The following is a 22,240-nucleotide window of genomic DNA, read 5'->3' as shown; positions in this document are numbered from 1 at the left end:
GAAAGGAGGGTACTATCTTTGGGAATGGTCTTATTTCCTTGGTTCCTTACTTACTTCCTCCTGATTAGCATAGGCTTCCCTATTCTCCCCCAGGTGAAACCTCCAGAAATGTTTCTCCTACAAACACTGATCCTATTGTCAATGTTTCTGATTGCTGGGAGAGAAAGTTCAGTGTTGGCCTCACAGGTAAAGACAATGATGAGAATGGCATTCCTGCCATAGTTCATATCCTTGATTTGTGTAAGTCCAGAGAAACTTTGTGTAGCATGATAAAAAACCAAACTTATGGTCTGCTATTTCAATTTCTGAGCTCCATTTCTTAGATAGTGACATTACTAAATATCCAGTTGCTTAAACTATATAATTAAGTCAATACTGATTCTCTTTTCTTCAGCCACTAAGACAGGTTTCATATTTACAGCCTAATTTCTACTCCCAATGCAATTGCCCTGGTTTCAGGCACTTGAATAGTCTCTTTCCTGGCCTTGTTTTGGTTACTCTTTCCTCATATTCTTCCTCCATCACTATCAGAATGGTCTTGGCAAAACAAGACCTGGCCAAGTTACCCCTCTGTTTATAAGCCCATTAATGTCCTCCTATGGTCTGCCTTATAAAGTCTGGATTCCTTAATGTGACTTCTAAGGTCTTTCTTCACAAGTTGGTTTAAATCTGTCTTTCCATCCTCATGTCCCACCACAACCCCACCCACTTTGCCCCTGTCCCCACCCATTGGCAGGCACAGCGTAATGGCTTTCAGCTCTTGAACCTCTACTCTGTGCTCTGTGTAGAACTCTACAGACAATGCTGCCTCCTTGCAACACCACATAGGGTTGACAGAGGTTCAGTAATGTGTCCAAGGTTGTCCACTAGTCCTTATCCTCTGGATGGATTGACATTTGCTTCCCCATCCTATATAAAAACTCTACCCTTCCTTTAAGCCCCTGGTCAAATATCAACCCCTCTTTGAAGCTGGCCTCAGAAATCCCTGGCTCTCCCAAACTCCCCTTCTCTCTCACCTAATGTTACTCTCAGCCTCCTTTGGTTTTCCATAGAATGTTGTTTAAGCTTGATTACAGCAATGATCACCACCAGTTTAATGTGCCTGCTACCTACCCTGAACCGTGAAGCATATGTCTAGTGTATTTATGACATCATTTATCTTTTATGTCTACCATGGGCCTGGCACATAGTAGGTACTAAGTAGTTAATTATAGAGTTAAGTACTGAGCTCCAAAGTGTTGGAGGGATCCCAGGTATTAGAAGTTGATAGGGGGCCTATGCAGGCAGGCTCAGGGCATGATGACAAGAATATTTGGGACTCTTGACTAAGGCAATTACATCCACCTCATCATTCAGAATTAGAGTTCAAGTCATTATGGGACCACATGATATTGTTTCCATCCATAGAGCTTCTCTTAGGACCCAGAATGAGGCTATACCTGGGAATGGAAACAAGGTAGACTTGCTGGCTTTTAAAGGATTTTTTTCATTAAAACACACAGATAAGCTATACTATGAATTTCACTCACGTAAGAGCAGCCTCCTCTTCTTCCTGAGAAGTAATGAAATAATTAAATAGAACTGACCCCTGACCTGAACCTCCCTGCCCCACATCTCCCCACTATGATGCATCACTGTTTCTCATTCCTTTCTGCTGTCTTGCCACCATGCTGAAGTTCACGCAACACTGCTCATCTCTAGGCCATTTTCAATTAATTTCCTGAGTAAAATTTCATGAGACACTATCAAACCTTTTGCTAAAATAAAGATATATTACATCTAGTCTATTCCCTTAGTCTACTAATCAAAAAAGCAATCAACTTTGTCTGGCATGATTTGTTCTTTTAAAACCCATAATGCTTATTGCTCATAATTCCATTATCCTAGATAGTATTTTTTTCCTCTTAATATTTGTTCCACTATTTTAACAGGAATTGAATTACTAGATGGTCGTTTCTAGGATCCCTTTTACCACAACTGCTTTGAAAGTTTGCTACCTAATTTGATACTATCAACAGAACAGAATTTCCTTATTCTGTCGAGTCACAGAAGAATAAGAAAGGGGCTGCCAGGAGTCACTCGGTCAGTGCCCCTGCTTCTTCTCAAGCCTCCATCACCTTCCTGAACCATTTCAGACCATTATCCATTATTCAAAGTCTCCCATAACAGGAAAGTCTGAGACTTCTTTTGATAACTAACTCAGTGATTCACAACATTATGCTCAGGAAGCACTTCCTAATTTCTCATCTGAAAGATGGATGGTATGATGGAGAAAGCACAGATTTGAGTTCAAATCCTAAATGTGCCATTTACTAGTTGTATGACTTTAAGTAATGCACCCTATTTCTTTTTTTTAATGGAAAGTAAATACTAATTCTTAAATAAACACATTTTAAAATGTTATATTTATTTTCTTTAGTTTTTAGTTACAAAAAAATATGTGAAAAAAATTCTGATGAAAAAGTATATTCTCCCCTTGGCTCTCCAACAAAACTACCACTCTCCAGAAGCAACTTGGTGATAATGGTTTGATCTACGTGCTTCCAGAATATTTTCCATATTTATTTATTTATTTATTTAAAAAATATTTTCCATATTTAAATAAACACATACAAACCAAAATGAGGCTATAACATGCATATTGTCTTATAATCTACATTTTTCATTTAACTATATCAGTAGCTTTCCATGTCAGCACATAGATCTATAAATCTACCTAAAATTTTTCACAATAAGTATGTACTGCTTTTGTGATTAAATTTGTTATGGATAAATCCTAGTTAATTTGGCCAGTCCCTGTTAATGGACATTTAAAGTAATTTGCATTTTTTTCTATTCCAAACAATGCCAACAGAAGTCATGTTTAAACATTAATGAAAATCAAGACAGGGAAGGAGTGAGAACTTCAAGACCATGAAAGTTGCCTCCTAAAGGCAGACCGCTTCTCCCTCCTCCTCTCCCCCAGCTTCCCCTACTAGCAGAACTTAATGGGACAGGAACACAGTGAAGGCCCCACCCCTTTGAATGAAGAGAAGGCTCAGAAAAGCATCCAGCATGAAGTTCACTGTGAAATTTTCGAAATCCTCCTTGGACACTGCAAGCTGCAGCCTGAGTGTCAGGAGGAAAGTCCTTCACCTTATCCAGAGCTCAGCTTGTTTACTTATTAAATAGTAATAACTTTTTCAAAATTTTCATTTAAATTCCCATTAGTTAACATTCAGTGTAATACTAGTTTCAAGTGTACAATATAGTGATTCAACACTTCCATACATCACCCAGTTCTCCTCACAACAAGTGCACCCCTTGAGCCCCATCACCTATTTCACCCATCCACCCACCCACTCCCCTCTGGTGACCATTAGCTTGTTCTCTCTAGTTAAAATCCTGTTTCTTGGTTTGCCTCTCTCTCTCTTTTTCCCCTTTGCATGTTTGTTTTGTTTCTGAACTTCCACATATGAGTGAAATCATATGGTATTTGTTTTTCTCTGACTTGTTTGACTTAGCATAATACAAGTTAGCTACATCCATATCATTGCAAATGGCAAGATTTCATTCTTTTTATGGCTGAGTATTCCACTACACACACACACACACACACACACACACACACACACACACACACACACACACCACATCTTCTTTATCCATTCATCTATCGATGGACAGTTTGGCTATTTCCATAATTTTGCTCTTGTAGATAGTGCTGCTATAAATATAGGAGTGCATGGGCCCCTTTGAATTAGTATTTTTTTTTTATCATACCTATCATTGTCATTTACTGAATATTTACTCCATGCCAAACATTGTGGCAAAGAGAGTTAGTGCATTACCTTAATTCTCACTAAATCCCTTTGAAGTAGATGCTATGAATCTCATTTTTAATTGGGATAAGTCATTATTGAATTATAAGTTATTTATATATTCTAGATACAAGTCCTTTATAGAGTATGTGATTGCAAATATTTTCTACCAGTCTGTGGCTCATTCTTTCATTTTCTTAATGATATCTTTTAGCAGAAAAGTTTAGAGTTTTAATGAGATGCAATTTATCAGTTCCTCCTTTATTGATTGTGATTTTAGAATCATAGTATCAAAGAACTATTTTCCCAACAAAAGTCATAAAGATTTTCTATTTTTTTCTAGAAATTGTATAGTTTTAGCTCATATGCAGCTCTATAACTCATTTTGAGTCAATTTTTGTGTAGTGTGAAGTAGGGTCTAAGTTTAGTTTTTTTGTTTATGGACATCCAATTATTCCAGCACTATGTGCTAAAAGACTATTTTTCCCCCATTAAATTATCTAGCTACCTTTGTTAAAAATCAACTGACCATTCATGTAAGGATTTATTTCTGTACTCTCAATTTTGTTCCATTGATATATATGCCTTTCCTTGCCCCTATGTTACACCATCTTTGTTAACTTGGCTTTATATTAAAATCTGAAATCAGGTAGCATAAGTCCTCCAAAATTTTCCATTTTTTCCTCCTTAAAAAATTTGTCTTATCTATTCTAGGTCCTTTGCATTTTCATATAGACTTTAGGCTACCAAAAAAAAAAAAAAAAGTCTACTGGGACTTTGATAGGGATTGCATTAACTTTACAGATCAATTTGGTGACAAATGCCATCTCAACACTATTGAGTTTTTCAATCCATGGAAATCTAGTGACTCTATTTTTGTTTATATTATCCTTGACTTATTTCAACACTACTCTGTAATTTTTAGTGTGCACGGCTTCCACTTCCTTTGTTACATTTATCCCTATGCATTTTTTTTCTTTCTGATGCTCTTGTCATTTGAACTGGTTTCTTAATTCCCTTCTGAGAGTTTTATTTTTGTTTTCTGTTATAAATATAATTGATTTATTATATTGATTTTGTATCTTGTAATCTTGCTAAATTCATTTATTTTTTCTATTACTTTTTGTTTTCTTGTGAATTCTTTTGGATGTTCTAAATAAAAGTTTATATTACCTAATAAAGAAAATGACACTTTTTCCTTTTCAATCTGTACATCTTTCATTCTTCCCTCCATCTCTGCCTCCTTTCCTTCCTTCTTTCATCTTTCTCTTTTTCTTTTCTTTATTGTGCTGGCTAGGTGCAATGCTGAACAGAAGTAATGAAAGCAGACATTTTTACCTTGTTACCAATCTTAGGGGAAAACTTTCAGTCTTTCATCATCTATGTTGTTAGGTATGGATTTTTCATAGATCTGTTTATCAAGTTTAGGAAATTTCCTTCTATTCCTTGTTTGTAGAGAGATATTATCATGAATGAATGTTGGATTTTATCAAATGCTTTTTCTGTGTCTACTAAAATGGTCATATGATTTATGTCCTTTATCCTATTCATATGGTATATGTATTATACTGATTGCTTTGTAGATGTTAAACCAATCTTGCATTCCTGGATACATTCCAGTTGATCACAGTGTCATCTTTTTCATATGTTGCTGTATTTTTTTTGTTAATATTTTATTAAGGACTTCTGTATCTATGTTCTTGAGGGATATTTGTAAACAGCTCTTTTTCCTTGTTATGTCTTACTCTAGCTTTAGTTTCAGGGAGAAGTGAGTGGCCTCATATAATAGTTGGGGTGTACATTCCTTTATTTTCTTAAAGAGTATATGTCTTCATAGTATACCTCATAGTATTATTTGTTCTTTAAATATTTGGTAGAATTATCCAGTGAAGACATTGGGTTTGGGCTTTTCTTTGTGGGAAGATTTTAAATTACAAATTCAAGCTATGTACTTGTTATAGGTCTGTTCGAATTTTTCTATTTCTTCTTGAATTAGTTCTGGTAATTTGTATCTTTCTAAGAATTTGTCCATTTTACCTAAGTTGCCTTATTTATTGGAAAAAATCTATAATATTTTCTTATAATTATTTAATTTCTTTGGGGTCAATAATGATGTTCCCTTTTTCATTCCTGGTTTTGGTAATTTGTTGTGTCTTCTCTCTTCTCCTCTTGATTCCTCCAGTTAAAGGTTTGTCAATTTTGTTGATCTTTTCCAAGAACCAACTTTTGGTTTCATTGCTTCTCACTAATGTTTTCTGTTTTCTATTTCATTGATTTCTATTCTCATATTTATTTCTTTTCTTTTGCATGCTTTGAGTTTTCATATAATTTTTTAAGTTTCTTGAAATGGAAGCTTATGTTATAACTTTGAAACTTTTCTTCTTTCCTACTATAGGCATTTAAATCTATACATTTCTCTAAGCATTTATTTTTAGTTTTATCCCATAAGTTTTAATATGCTTCACTTTAATTTTCATTTAAACTATTTTCTAATTTTCTTTGTGATTTCTTCTTTTACACCTGAATTATTTGTTTAATTTCTTAACATTTGTGGATTCCCCATATTTCTTTCTGTTGTCAACTTCTAATGTATTCCATTGTGGCCACAGAACATATTTTATATGGATTTCAATCCGTGTAAACTTACAGTGACCTCATTTATGGCCTACCATATAGTCTCCTTGGAGAAAGTCCTCTATGCACTTGAAAGGAATATGTATTCTATAGTCCTTGCGTAAAGTGTCCATTATATCTGTTAGACTTAATTGGTTGATAGTATTGTTCAAGTCTTCTATATCCTTTTCTGTTTAATTATTGGAAGTAGGTTATTAGAATATCCCACTATAATTATTAAATGATCTGTTTCTTCTTTCAGTTGTGACAGTTTTTCTTCATGTGTTTAAAGGCTCTATTGTTAGATGACTATATATTTGTAATTGTTATATATTCCCGGTGAATGGACTCTTTTTTATCTTTATAAAACGCCCATCTTTTCCTTGGTAATATTTATTGTCTTAATGTCCATTTGTCTGATATTAATATAGTTATTGGCTTATGGTTACTGTTTGCATAGTACCTCTTTTTCTATCCTTTTACTTTCAACCTGTTTGTGTCTTTGAATAAAAGGTGTACATCTTATAAAAAGATTAAGTTAGATCTTGCTTTTTATTTAGCCTGACAATCTCTGTCTTTTGCCTGGTTGTTTAGACTATTTACATTTAATATAACTAGTGATTTGGTTGGATCTACATATTTGTCTTTTGATATTTGTTTTTTATATGTCTCCTGGTTTTTGTTTCCTCTATCCCTTCCTGACCGCATATTTTGAGGATCATTTTAAAACTTCTGTTATTATTATTATTATTATTTTTTGCATTTTAGGAGTTTTTTCTTAGTGGTTGCTATTTTATATGCATCTGAATTTATCACAGTCTTCAGATTAACACTAACATAATTCCAGTAAAATATAGAAATTTTGCTCCATTTTCTACCCTTTGTGCTATTATTATCATGTGTATTACATCTATATTTATGTAAACCCAAAATATAGCTTTGTAATTGTGCATTTATATGTCTTTCAGAGTTGTTAACAAAAGAAATAAGGAAAAACGTATTTATTGAGCATTTTATATTAATACACATACTTATTATTTCTACTATTGTTCATTTCTTCCTGTGGATTCAAGTTATCCCCTGGTATGATTTCATTTCAGCTGAAGGACTTACTTTAATATTTACTGTAAGGTAGGTTTGGTGGCAACTTTGGGTTCTAATTTTCTCCCCTGAATATTTTTATTGGTTCTTTTGTTGTTGCTATTTTATTTTTACTAAGTTAGTTTGTTTCTTTGTTTAATACCTTGGCTGAGCTATATCTGTGAAATCTGTCTTTCCACAGTGTATGACCGCTGATGACTCTGTTCAGCTTTGTTGTTGTTGTTGTTGTTGTTGTTGTTGTTGCTGTTGTTTTAGTGTTCTTGCTTTTAATTTTAAGCCCTGGCTTCCTATGCTTCATCCATGTATATCTTAGTGGTCTGCAAATATTTGGACAGAGGACATGCTTAAACACTTTGAACCACTAAAAATTCTGTCCTTTGTCAATAGATCTGTATGTGGGTAAGGTAGTATATTCAATGCTCAGGATACTGATGTCTCTTATGCATGTATGTACAGTCTTAGGGTTAAATAGAAGGTTATGGCCAGCTTGGACCTTTTCCCATCCTCATTGGGAATATACATAATCTCAACCATGAATATACCTGCCCTGGCCTCAGGTTAGCTGCACCACAGATTATCATTTTCACCAACAATATTGCTAGGCATGTATTTTGCCCCCTCCTCCAAATCTAGTGAGCCACCTTCAAGTGCAGAAGTTGTTTGTCTCCATGGTGTACCCTACTTTGTAAGGACCTCTGTGTAGACAGTTGGGTAGATAGGAGAAGCACCAGGTCAGAATGCCACAGATTCCCACAGTTCTTACCTGGGTCTTATCTGTAACCACACTCTGAAAGGAAGACAGAAGTTCATCAGTTTCTTAAGCACAAATACTTCTCAGATCATTACATTCATTTGGTCAATTTTTCAGAGAATCCAAATGGTTGTTTTTGTTAATTCTGTCCAGCTTTATAGTTGCTTTGGGGGGAAAGAATTTGCCAGTCTCTTCACTTCACCATGGCTGAAAATCCTGCCTTACCTTACTTCTTTGAATCTAATTTTATTCACCTGAAACATAGATATCCATGTTTCTGAAACTATTTTATAGGGTTATTATGAGAATCATATAAAGCAGTGCATGATACGTGCTTGACATAAAGTAAGCCCTTGATAAACATTAACAGGGTCACTATACACAGTTGAGTGATTTGTGCCCTGCACAAATGTGTTGAGTGAGGGGATGAATGGGGTTGAAATTCAGCTCATGCTCTGCTTGTCCAGCTATGAGTTCCAGCACTGGACTGCATCTATCCAGAGGAGGCATGTTTTCCCAATTCCTTTACCCAGAGAAGGCAAGATTGTTTTAATTCGCACAGAAATGTCATACAGTCTAGATGGTCTCAGAACACTGATTCCTGTTACCTTCCTCCCCTCACTTCTAGACCTTCTTAGTGAATGTCAAGTCTTTTATCTTGAACTGGCCCAGTAAATATGCTTACACAAAAGCCCTTCATTACTCTCATGTCCTTTGGTTGCTTCTCCTCTGTTTTCATGTTCTTTTTTTCTTTCCCTTTTTCAGAGTAAATGGGCTCAATTATTTTGCTCATGCATTTATGGAAACATGAATTAAAAATAAGTTGTGGACTGCTGCCTGCTGCTAGTGTGGATGTTGGGAAGAGTATTGCTAATTAGATTTCCTGCAGAAACTCAATTTCTAAATCCCTCTGAAAGACTCAGGACAGCTTCAGGATCCTTCTTTCACTCCATTTAAGCATCTAGCTCCCTTCTGCAGGACACTGAATTTCTGTCTTGCCTTTGAACCCAGAGATAAAGAAGCCAATTGATTCAGCTTATGTTTCTAGTAAGTGGGGTTTTATTTATTTCCTCATGGAGCAGAGGGGTTCAAGAATTTGTCTAACTTTCTTTTTTTTTTTTTTTTTTTTTTTTTTTTTTTTTTTTTTTCAACGTTTTTTATTTATTTTTGGGACAGAGAGAGACAGAGCATGAACGGGGAAGGGGCAGAGAGAGAGGGAGACACAGAATCGGAAACAGGCTCCAGGCTCCGAGCCATCAGCCCAGAGCCTGACGCGGGGCTCGAACTCACGGACCGCGAGATCGTGACCTGGCTGAAGTCGGACGCTTAACCGACTGCGCCACCCAGGCGCCCCCTAACTTTCTTGTTTCTCTAGCAATGTTTCTCAAACTTGTCCTTATATGTGTGTCACACAAAAGGCCAACATGTCTGAATATGTCTTTATTGGTAGGCAAAGCCTGCTTCCTGTCCATGTGCCAGCCATTCCTGCTGATCCTGCCTATTTTGCTTCCAGAGTTGTGGACAAGGGGAAAGATACATTCATCTTTTAAGGAGAAATACAGGTTGAAAACAGAAGAGGATCAGAAGACATAGGAATAGAAGAGAGAAGGAAAGCAAGAGACAAAAAATAAGGGAAAGGAATGAAGCATTTCTGTGAGGGCTGGACAAATGTGAGTGATCTCTGGAGGGTTGAGAAGTCAAAAGAATTGAGACTCTTACCTTCTCCAAAATCCTCATTTTGAAAGCATTAATTATTTTGAGTGCTCTATCTTTTAAAAAATATTTTCAATGTTCTTTTTTTATTTGAGAGAGAGAGAGAGAGAAAGAAAGTGTGTGTGTGTGTGTGTGTGTGTGTGTGTGTGTGTGTGTGTGTGTGGAGAGAGGGAGAGAGGGGCTGGGGGGAGAGAGAAGGAGAGGGGGAGAGGGGGAGGGGGGGGAGAGAGAGAGAGAGAGAGAGAGAGAGAGAGAGAGAGAGAGAGAGAGAGAATATGAATCTAAAGCAGGCTCCATGCTCAGCGCAAAGCCTAACACAGAGCTTGATCCCATGACCCTGGAATCATGACCTGAGCTGAAATCAAGAGGTGGACACTAAGCCAACTGAGCCACCCAGGTGCCCCAAAATATTCTCAGTGTTCGTGATCTAACTTATAGTGAGTCTCTAAATAGGGTATAATCTGTGTTAAGAGCTTGAACATTGGAAGGATAGCAGCGACTGCATTGAGGTTTCTGATACTCAACTCCCTGAGTACACATCACTGTGGAATGGATGCCTTTTGGGCATAAACACATCTTGTTAATAAATGAAGAAATAAGAATTCTTAGGAGAGGGGGAGTATATAATCCAATGAATTATATCTTAATATAATTGTCTAGCCCAAGCAATATTGCAGATGAGAGTATTAAAAAGGAGCCTCTCATGTCATTGTTGCAGAAGTGAATTTAACGTCTATCTACTTTATGAGAAGACCATTCTCATTTTAGGCACTCTCCTTTTTGAACATTCTCATTTTATTTATAAGGAATAAATCATTACTTATTGCCAGCATAGTACTTCAAATGCCCCTTCCATCGCTTCCAGTATATAGATGCTGATCACATCAGAGAGATGACATTTGCCAAAAGAGAACACAACTGCAGGTCAGGGTGCTCCATAACAAAGGCACTGGGAGATGCCACACTATGCATGCAACCAGTCTCATTAACAAATAAATGCATCAAGCATATTTCCAAATAATAACAGCTTCCATGAAAATCAATTAAGAAAGATGTAATACCCAAGTGTGTTTTGATCAAGCATTGACTAGCAATCAGTACTAAGAATCCTAAAGCAAGAAGTGGAATGAATCAAAATAGATCATAATGCTTTAGAGGAGAATAATTTGAACTATTGTTGTAGCCACTCACATTAAAGGCTCTTAATTATCTTTTAGTGGGGAGAATTGGACACTAAAATCTGAACCCCCATGTATTCTATAGAATCTACTACAATTCCATTTGCAAATGTGCATGATTACCATTGCTGGTGAGGGTTCAGTCATTCTCAGCAAATTCTTTTGTCATGTCCCCAAAGTCCTAAGTTTAGAAACACCACTAGAGACGTTATACTTGGATACCTGGTATGAATGAGCTTCTTATGTTTCAGGATCAAGATTCCTAAATCAAGAGTGAGTAGAACTCATTGTTTTAAGCTGCGTGGCTGAGATAACCATGGTCAGACTAGGCTATATGTTACTTTATATGCCATTTTGCTGTTTACAGAGTGGTCTCTCATGCTTTATTTCCATCGATTTTTATCACAAGTCAGGAAAGACAGCCACAGAGGTAAAATTACCCCCAGATCTCTCTTCATCTCACACTGAACCAGTCTTTCTCCATCTTGAATGAGTAAAGATTACCTTTCCAGTCTAAGTAAAATTACACTGTAGTTATACCCATTCAAGAGAATTTTATTTTATTCCTCTTTGCAAGGTTCTGGCTTTCCTTCAATACTCCTCAATTATAAATTCAAAGCCACTCATGACTTTTTTTTTTTAATATGAAATTTATTGTCAAATTGGTTTCCATACAACACCCAGTGCTCATTCCAACAGGTGCCCTCCTCAATACCCATCACCCACCCTCCCCTCCCTCCCACCCCCTATCAACCCTCAGTTTGTTCTCAGTTTTTAAGAGTCTCTTATGTTTTGGCTCTCTCCCTAACTTCTTTTTTTTTCCTTCCCCTCCCCCATGGTCTTCTGTTAAGTTTCTCAGGATTCACATAGGAGTGAAAACATATGGTATCTGTCTTTCTCTGTATGACTTATTTCACTTAGCATAACACTCTCCAGTTCCATCCACATTGCTACAAAAGGCCACATTTCATTCTTTCTCACTGGGCTCATGACTTCTTAAGCAGAGCCCATATTTCTTTAAGATGTGTCTTATCTGAACCATTTGATATATAGAAACAAGTGAGGCTAAAAACTCCACTAATAAAAGGTTCTTAATAAGAGGAAATAAGGAAGTCAGAAAGACAGCTTCTCTTAGAGATTATCTAGTCCTACCCACTCAATTTACCAGTTGAAAAACTGAGGCCTGAGGTCACATGTTAGTGAAGGGCAGACCCACCACTCCTGAGTCCCAGCACAGTGTTCCTTCTGTTTCTACAGGGCAGTGCTTGTTGCAATAACCCAATTCTACTTTCTCACACTAATTGCCTCACCATGTAGCCTGGACAGCAAGCTTCCTGCTGTGCCTGCCTCAGGCAGTACTCCTTGCTCTGGCCATCTGCAAAGAAGATAAAGGAGACAGTGGGCTTCCCTGGACCCTTATAAAGACACTGCCTTTACAGACACCACAGTGGCTATAACCTGGTTGTGTCAGAGAATTGAGCAAGTCTCCCCAGCATCACTAGCAGGTGGTCAATGCCATGAGCTGAACGTACCTCCAGACATTTAATGAGGGTGAGTCCCACATAGGAATAGGCCCTGGGAAACATTGTGTTTTAGGAAGAGTTTAGTATAATGGAAAGGACATGAGATTCAGTGTTCAAAAGCTGGAATTCAAGATCTGGCTCTGCTACATACCAGTGTTGTAGACTTGGGCAATTTACTTCATTTCTCTAAGCTTCTGTCTGTGGGTCAAGGAATACTTAATGAATGTCTATTTTTTTTTTTTAATGTTTATTTATTTTTGAGACAGAGAGAGACAGAGCATGAACGGGGTAGGGGCAGAGAGAGAGGGAGACACAGAATTGGAAACAGGCTCCAGGCTCTGAGCCATCCGCCCAGAGCCTGACGCAGGGCTCGAACTCACGGACCGCGAGATCGTGACCTGAGCCGAAGTTGGATGCTTAACCGACTGAGCCACCCAGGCGCCCCATGAATGTCTATTTTATACTGGACCTTGGGCCAGGCTCTTGGGACATCACAATGAATGGGAAAGTCCTAGTTTTCTTTCTTTGATGCTTACCACTTAGCCTCAGTTTACCAATCTATTCATTTAGTCACACTAATACCCGTCTCACCATGTTATGAGAATCAAATGGGATCGTGGACAAAAAAGCACTTTGCAGACTGTAGCTCTTGCCATTTTCATTTAGGACAGAGCCAAGGGCCAGTCCCTGAGCTGTCAGCAACTCACCACAGGCCTTGCATGTGTGGTTTCACTGTCTCCTCCAGCCACCTCACACAGGAGCTTCACAGAAACTGCCCTGGGAAGCATCTCAGCTTCCTTCCATGGGTGAGGTAGGTAGCCTCACCCCAGGTTCTCCATTTTGGAACACAGTCCCTCCAGCTCCTGCCCAGGGTGCCTTCCGTCCTTCTTACCCACAGGAGTCATAGCCCTAGAACTTCTGCTACTTCTCGCTTCAGTTCCCGCTGCTATAACAAATTACCAGAAACTTAGCGCCTTAAAATAATACAAATGTATTATCCTACAGTTCTGGAGGTCATAAGTCTAACATGGGTTGGTGATCTGATTCCTTTCAGATGAGATTCAAGGGAGGAGGCACTGTCTTGCCTTCTCCAGCTTCTAGAAGCCGCTTGCCTTCCTTCTCTCCTGGCCTCTTCCTCCATCTTCAATGCCAGCAGCTGCTGTGCTACCACTTTACATGGAATTGTGCCCTCCTTGATGTTAGACATCCCCTTGACTTAGACATTAACCTGCAGTGCTCTGCCTTCAGTAGGGGCTTACCAATTGTTGGTTTAAGAAATGAAGAAATACATGATTCAAAAAATAAAATTGAAAAATTGATGCCTATTAGCACATGATGATCTTCACATCTCTGTCTCTCTCTGACCTTTGCTTCCATCATCACATCTGCTCTGACTCTAGCTCTCCTGCTTCCCTTTTCTGTATATTAGGACCCCAGTGATTCCATTGGGCCCATGCGTATAATCGAGAACAATCTCATCTGCGAAGTCACTTTTGCCCTGTAAGCTAACATATTCCCAGGTTCTGGGAATTAGGGCTTCTTTGGGTGGTCATAATTGTATCTGTCATACCAGCCCACAGTCCCATGCTGTGGACACTCTCAGGATCACCAGCCTCAGGGGCTAACCTGACAAATTCATCTATGCTAATGGGCATAGGAGCTCCTCTTTCTTCCTTCCATGGTGTCACACAAGTGTCTAGAGGAATGCTCCCTTATCAGAACAAGAAATAGCCTTAGTGACAATCTAGTCCAAGACCTTTACCTTACAGATTAGGAACCCAAGGGCCATTACAGATAAAGGGACGTCCATTATGGCAGAGTTGGGATGAGAGCCCAGACCCCTTCTCCCTCCAATGCCAGTCCTTCTTTCCTTACGTCACATGCCCTGTGGGCAAGGTTGTTAAGCTCAGGTAAAGAAGGGCATAATCATCACCAGACAACCATGATCCATCCCCTCCCAGTGAAGGCTTCCTTTAGAGGCAGAGGCAATACCCTGGGAAAGGCTCGTCCTCATGGAGAGGCAGGAAATACTTCACAGACACTCTGCAAGTATTCTGGCTCATTAAGGCAAGTCCCTCGCTGGAGCTCAACTGCTGCCAGGTTGGCACCAAAATCTCATTAAAATGAAAGAATCACAAGTCACAGCTTGTTGAAGGGTTTGCTCAAGGGTCAGGACTTAAAGCCCAGTGACCTCATTGCTCAGGAGATGAGGGACACATTTCTGCAAGCAGCACCAGAGAACTAACATGGCCTCTCATGGTGAGTTCCAGAGGAGGGGCAGGGATAAGAGGCTACAAATCCCTCCAGCGACCTTACTCTTATGAGAAGTTGGCTCAAATGAAAGGCATGGCCACTAAGAACCCTTCTGAAATGTCTGAAGAGGAAAAAATTCAATTGAAATAGAGCATGCCCCTGCTGCTTACATGCTGTAAATGGTACCTGGGTACATTCTTGAACCTGATGCACATTTGGTTCCCACAGTTACCCTTTCCCACCCTTCAAGCACAAGTCAAGCAGAATGAGGGTGGGGTGGGAATGCTTTTGATTTGTGGGCCAATGTTAATGTACCCTACCCTGGCAGGCAGAAAAGCAACTTGCTTGTCCACCCACCTGTGCGTCCCACCATTGCCAATAGCGCCGGCTTTTTTTTGGTTGTTGTTGTGGCAGAAAACAGTTAACATGCTTCTCGCCCCCACCAACAAAAATCTAAAATAATAGCCTCAAATGAGAATTTTTGATCCCTTGTATTAAAAAATATATATAACATATTTTATTTTATTATAAAAGCAATGCATGTTCACTGACTCAAGTTTGAAAACTACCAAAGCACACAGAAGAAAATATAAATCACTGATAATTCAGTCATCTAGAAATAACTTCTACCACCAAGTTGGCAGATAAAGACTTTTTCCTTATGTATGTACCTTGTTTTCTCTTTTATAAAACAACTTATACCACACATATTGTTTGATCTGTTTTGGCAGCAGAATATTTAGGTATACTATGTTTTATGTAACAAATTCCCTATTGTTTGAGCATTTAAATGATTTCTCTCACCATCATAAACAACACCACCAAGATAGTTTTTTAGATAAGCCAGTAGGAAATACTTGGTTGCGACCCTGTTCCTTAGGTCTGTCAGGTAGTCTATAGAGAAAGGTATCTTTTGATTCTTAAGGGTTAAGTTTGTATTATTAGTGGCACTCTGCCCAGAAGCGATTTCTTTCCTCTCTAAACCAGGTAGAGTCTGAGAAAAGAGATTAAATGGTTTTTGAAATTTATGAGTTGGAGAGACCACAAGAGCTAGACCTGTCTAAGAGGCCTTCTTGGTGGAGGAGTGTCTGGCCAGTGTAGCCTAGAAGCTGGGAGGTGAGTGCTCAGGGAGAAACCTGCTGAGGCAGCTTCTTAAAGAATCTGTCAGAGACCTAAGTGACCCTGGGGCTAGGTGACATGCTTTAAGGAACCCAGAAGTCTGATCCCATTTATAGAATGGGACAGCAGATGTCCTATCTCCAAAGTGTCTCCGAAGTATACCCATGATTATGTTTATTTTTATCTAAAGAAGACAGAAAATAAGCTTTACCAATAGTATTACACATATACATATAATTGTATAATATATTTGATAACATATAATTGATAAGTATTTACATGAAAGGGTACATGCTCAGAAATATTTTACTGATGAGGCATATAATAAATAAAGTTCAGAGACTGTTGCCTTAAAACAGAAACTTCATAGTAGACAGAGTAAGAAGCATAGGAAGAGAGCTCCTGGGGGCAGGAGCCCAGGAACACTTTGCATAGACAGTCCCAGTTGGGATCATCCCGTTTGAAACAAGTGAAAAGAAAAACAAAAACACACACACAAAAACATTGTTCTGTCCTGGAATGTGTGTGTGTGTGTGTGTGTGTGTGTGTGTGTGTGTGTGTGTGTGGTATCTGTCATTGTAATTGTATTTTTCTTCTATTCCAGTTTGCCTATCTCTACTGACCACTCTCCCAGCTTCTACACCCTAAAACCAGAGGTCTTTGCTAAAGGCTGCTTACACAAAGTAAGGTGAGCAATTATTGACTCTCCCATGAGCCAGGTTACCTGAAAGGTGATCACTAAACCCTGTGGGCAGGAAGCACTTGACTTTAAGCAGGCACTAACACATTTCACCTCTGTGACAGTGAGGGGTGGGGCAAGAGGGGTGCCGCCAGGGTGTGCTCTCAATGACACTCCAGCCCTAGAGCTCCTCTCAATTCTGCCTCACTGACAGCCTGTCTTGCCATCTCCATCCTGTTTTCACCCATGGAACTGGCTCTCCAGAAAGAGCTGTAAACACACTCACATGCACGTATCGATGATGGAAGAGGCTAATTTATGAGGTCCCACTTAGTCAGCCAGTAAAGCCCAAGAGCAGAAATGGTGGCTAATGACAAGTTTTACTGGATGAAGGAGGAAATGCTAGGCAGACTTTCATCCCTCCATTTTCCTGTCAACACTGCAAAAGGGTTAAGGTCAGAGCATGAGACTTAGAGCCAGCTCAGTCCACTAGCTGCAGCACCCAGGGACAGTGGGTGCAGAGAGAAACAGAGAAACTGCCCATCAAGGTTGTACCTGCAGCTCAAAATGTGGCCCAGTTTTCAGGTTCCAGCTACTCCCGGGATGGGTTCAATCTGAAAAGTGTTCAGACACTCTTTTAAGAACTCTGCAAACCTTGGGGGGAAGGAATTAAAGGAAGGAGAAAAAATGCTGGTATTAATCTGGGCTCCTCTGAAATCACCTAACCTAACTTCCTAAAGGGTCTAAGAGCCCCCAAGTGCAGGGAGAGGCACACATGATCCACATGCCAGTACACACACAAGGGGAGAAAAATCAATGTGTAGTAAGTTGAACCATGGTCCCCAAAAGATATGTCCAAGTCCTAATCCCTGGTACTTAGGAAAGTGATCTTATTCAGAAACAAGGTCTTTGAAAAGGAAATTAAGTATCTGGAGATGAGATCATGCTGCATTTAAGATGGGCCCCAAATCCAGTGATATATGTGCCTATAAGAGGCATATCTGAGACATGAGAGGAATGCCATGTGAACACGGAGACAAAGACTGGACTGATGCATCTACAAGCAAAGGAGCACAGAGATTACCAGCAGCCACCAGAGGGTACGCAACAGGCATGGAATACATTCTCCTGCAGAGCCTTCAGAAGGTACCAACTCTGATAACATCTTGATTTTGGACTATTGGCTTCTGGAACTGGGATAAAATAAATTTATGTTGTTTTAAGCTACCTAGTTTGTATTTATTTGTTACAGCAGCTATAAGAAACTAATGCACAAGGGTACAACTGGAGCAGAACGACCCCACTCTGGCATTGCAGTCCCCTTGTCATCTGTGGCAGCAGTATTAGCCATTCCAGAATTCTAGGACAATGACAATACTTATTAGCCTTCTGAACTCAAGGCATGTTTTTTTTTTTTTTTTAATTCCAATGTAGTTAACATACAGTGTTACATTAGTTTCAGGTGTATGGTACAGTGATTCAACAATTCTATATATCACTGGATACTCCTTCAGACAAGTGCCCTCCTTAATCCCCATCACCTATTTCGCCCATCCCTCTGCCCACCTCCCCTCTGGTAACCACCAGTTTATTCTCTATAGTTAAAAGTCTGTTTCTTAGTCTCTTAGTCTCTCTCTCTCTCTCTCTTATTTTCCTTTGCATGTTTGTGTTTTTTCTTAAATTCCACATATATGGGTGAAATCATATGGCTAGAGAGTATGCTAAGCAAAGTAAGTCAGAGAAAGACAAAAGCCAAACCCAAACAGAGACTTAGAATCAGTTTTGTGGAAGAGAGTTGAGTTGATACAGGAAGGATGTCCGCTCCTCTCAGCTGAGTCTAGTCCCATTCTTCTTGGGTATACACATGACTGAGGGGTTATGGAGAGGTTCTGGGGAGAAGCTGCTAACCTGTTTTCTACTTTAAAGCTAGGGCCCATGCTGGAGACTAAGATCTTGTCTTGCTGGAGAAGAAAAATGTGACTACATTCTAAAACACCAGAAGTAGTAGATGTCAAACATGCTCCTGGCACTTCTTAAAAAGTCATAGAACGCCTCAACCTGATGATTCCTCAAGATCTTATTAATTTATGATATTGTGTTCAATCAAGACCATCACTTTTTATTATCTTGCTGCTCTGAATTGTATCTTCCTTATTATTCTCAGCTACAGTGGCTATAAATTAAAATCATTCAGAATTTATACTCTTACAGTTCATTATCTATGATTGGTATTATCTCACTGCCTTTTTCTGGTCTTTCTATATCCTCTGACAAGAAATATTGCAATAGAGTCTAAATACCATCCAACCAATAAATGTTGAGTTTTTAAAAATCTCTATTGACTGTACTACCCTAAAGTGCACCCCATTCCTCCTTCTTATCTCCACAACCAGAATCCCTTCTGCCAAGAGGGGATCATCAGAGAAAGGGAGATTCTAAAGAGATGGCATTTAGGATTGGGATATAGGTCCTTGCTTTGGTGCTGTGCAAATTGGGCACACCATTTTCTCTCCTTCACCTTCACCTCTTTCCATGACAGTCAAAAGACATTAAGACACGTCAGCTTGCTTCATGAGTAGCAACCTTACTTCAGTGACCAGGGAGTGATATAATTAGTTGAATCAAAAAGCAATGAGTGGCCCATTACTGGAAGTTCTGAACACCTCTCAGTGACATTCCAGATGTGTGCCTACAAAGGCTAGAGGCTAGTCCCTTGTTTCTAAGATTGATCAAGGCTGTGTGACTATACAGATCCTTCCATTAGACCCCAGGAAAAAGAAATACCAGTTTCTGACAGTGCTGAGATTCCCTCAAGTTATGCTTGGATGTGTTTGTTCACTAAGGAACTTGATCAAGCGGACTGATATATCTACAATGGCTTTTGCCATGGCTATTCACATCATTGTCCTTCATGTTAGTAAGAATGTTTTTCAGACAAATGGAAGTTGGCAATACTCACTAAAACATGAATATTCCAATCCTTACTGTTCTAACTAATTGGAAAAAGTTTGTAGTCAGTGCATGTACTGGTCCTTTATAAAAACATAAAGGCACGGATATATTTCCACACTCAGGAACACTTATTTCTTTCTTCTCTCCTCTTCTTCCTTTCATTTTTCTCCTATAACTCAGGGTAACATGAAGATGCCAGAGATCACAAGAAAGCAGATAAAGGAGGAGAAACAGGTCACAGGGTGGCAATGCGTAATCTATTGGCACTCTTCTAAAATTCATTTAAAAATTTAAAAAACACCAACTTTCAAATTGATAAAGTCTGACTCCACAAAGTCGGTGTACAATTGCTACTTGTCCCTATCTCCTGATTTCACTGAACTGCACTCACAATTCAATAGCCATCAAACAAAAAACATACAATGACCAAAAGTACATGTACTACCAGGACTGTTGGGAATTAGGCTCTGGAGCCACCCCTATGGATGCATGAAAGCAGGTCCACGTCAAGAGTATAACAAACCTAGTTATGTCTCAGAATCACTTGAGAAGTGTCTAAAAATATTTTTTTAAAAAAACACAAAGGAAAAAAGAGGGAGAGAGTCCTGTGAAAACTGAGACTCCACTGAAATACTGTATTGCATCCACCAGATGGACGAAAATGACAAAGTCTGACAATATCAGGTACTGGTGAGGATGTAAAGTCCTGGGGAGGAATGCTAACACCTCAAAATGGGGTATAACTTGGTACGAGCACTTTGGAAAATAGCTCGGCACTCTCTATTGAAATGGAAGCTGCAACCCATGACCCAGCAATTCTACTCCTACTCTCTGCTCCAGGGAAATTCTTGGACATGTATATGCACCAAGAGGCATGTACAAAATGCTTACAGTAGTGCTGTTGGTAACAGCCAAACCACAGAAATGACCCAAATGTCTAAGGATGGTGGAAGAAATCAACTGTGGTATTTTCATGCAGTGATTTAAAACCAAATGAACCACAGCTACATGCATCTACATTGACAAGCCACAAAACAACAATATTATTTCATTTGTATAACAGGTTACAAACCTAATCGACATGCTGTTTGGGGCTATATACATAAGTGGTAAGGTCATAAGGAAAAGCAAATGAACGATGGACACAAAATAGGACAGTGGTTCCCTCTGAGGGAAAGGAAAGATTTTGGATCTAGGTGGGTGACAGAAGAGGTTGTAAATGGACTGACAAACGTTCAAATTCTTATGCTTGGTGTTGAGAACACACATGTTGATTTCATTGTAATTGTGAATCCATGCATACATGTTTCACTTTCACATGCTAGATTTTATGCTAAAATTTAAAAATATACAGATTTCCAGGTTCCATCTCAGATCTGTTGAATCAGTATCCCAGGCTGCGGAAACCAGGCAGTACTTTGTATAAGTTCTCCAGAGGAGTCAGATGCACTGTAGATGCACTATAGGGTTAAGAGCCACTCACCTACACACAATACTCCCCCCTCCCCCTGCCAATACACATCAGCATCCAGGTGAAAGCAGCTTAAAATATAAATCAAGGTCAAGCAATTTCAAAAGAGTCATAAAAACAGAAAAAAAGGTCAGCCTGGGAGAGTATGAAGAAAGGAAAGTTCTCTCACAGTTCAGGGTCTGAGGCTGCTATAGAAGCCTGAGGGCATCAGGCTTATTTCTGTGCCACCTCCAACCTCCCCCAGAAACTTAATTGAGCCCGTTAGATTCACAGAAGCATGAGCCTGAGATAACTGCCTCCTGGACCTGGGCCCAGGGCAGGCTTTCACTAGAGCTTTTGCTGCAAAGACAGAAACACGATATGGGAGAAATCGTCCTTGTTTGGCACTCATCACAGGAGACATCTAGACCTGGACCGACACGTACAAGCTATGTGATCTTTAGCAAGTCACTTCCCCTCTCTGAGCCCTCGCTTTCTCATCTGCCCTGCCTCTCTCACAAAATTGGAATCCCATGAGACTGTACATGGAAGGGCTTTGCAAAATGAAAGTACTACTCCGAATGGTTCAGTGAGTCCATTACCACATCAGTGGCTACTTTTCCCTACAAGTCAGAAACGTAGGCTGTCAATTCTGAATAAGCAGAGTTTTCTGGGTCCAAGGAACGTGGAGCTCTAAGATTTGCCACCTAAGATTTGAGACCTGAAAGCTGGACTAGGGCTTAGTGTCTCCGCATCTATCTCTAAACACTCAGCAAATATTTAACAAACACCCACAACTTATTCAGAGTCTAACTTCTCTGGCCCCTGATAATTCAGAAGAGGATGTTCATTAATCGCTCAGGACTACTGGAAACACCTTGCAAAGCTACAACACAGCCTGAATATTCATTAATGGCTTTGAAACTAACATTTAACCCAGTTATACAATACCTTCCAAATTAAAAATGCCAGATTTAGCAAAAAAAATGCAGGACACTCAATTACATTTGAATTTTTCTTTTTTGTAAGTTTACTTATTATTTTGAGAGAGAGAGAGAGAGAGAGCGAGCACAGGAGGGACAGAGAGAGGAGAGAGAATCCCACTGAC

At 39.2% G+C, this 22,240-nt stretch overlaps 1 protein-coding gene across 1 annotated transcript in view; it reads right to left on the bottom strand.

The window, feature by feature from the left end:
- The window catches only part of ALK (ALK receptor tyrosine kinase), a 668,845-nt gene that overhangs the window by 436,272 nt on the left and 210,333 nt on the right, over nt 1-22,240 (bottom strand). The window lies entirely within an intron of this gene.

Source organism: Panthera leo, chromosome A3 (genome assembly GCF_018350215.1).
Source record: "Panthera leo isolate Ple1 chromosome A3, P.leo_Ple1_pat1.1, whole genome shotgun sequence".
Classification (NCBI taxonomy): domain Eukaryota; kingdom Metazoa; phylum Chordata; class Mammalia; order Carnivora; family Felidae; genus Panthera; species Panthera leo.
This window is presented reverse-complemented; position numbering and strand designations above follow the sequence as displayed.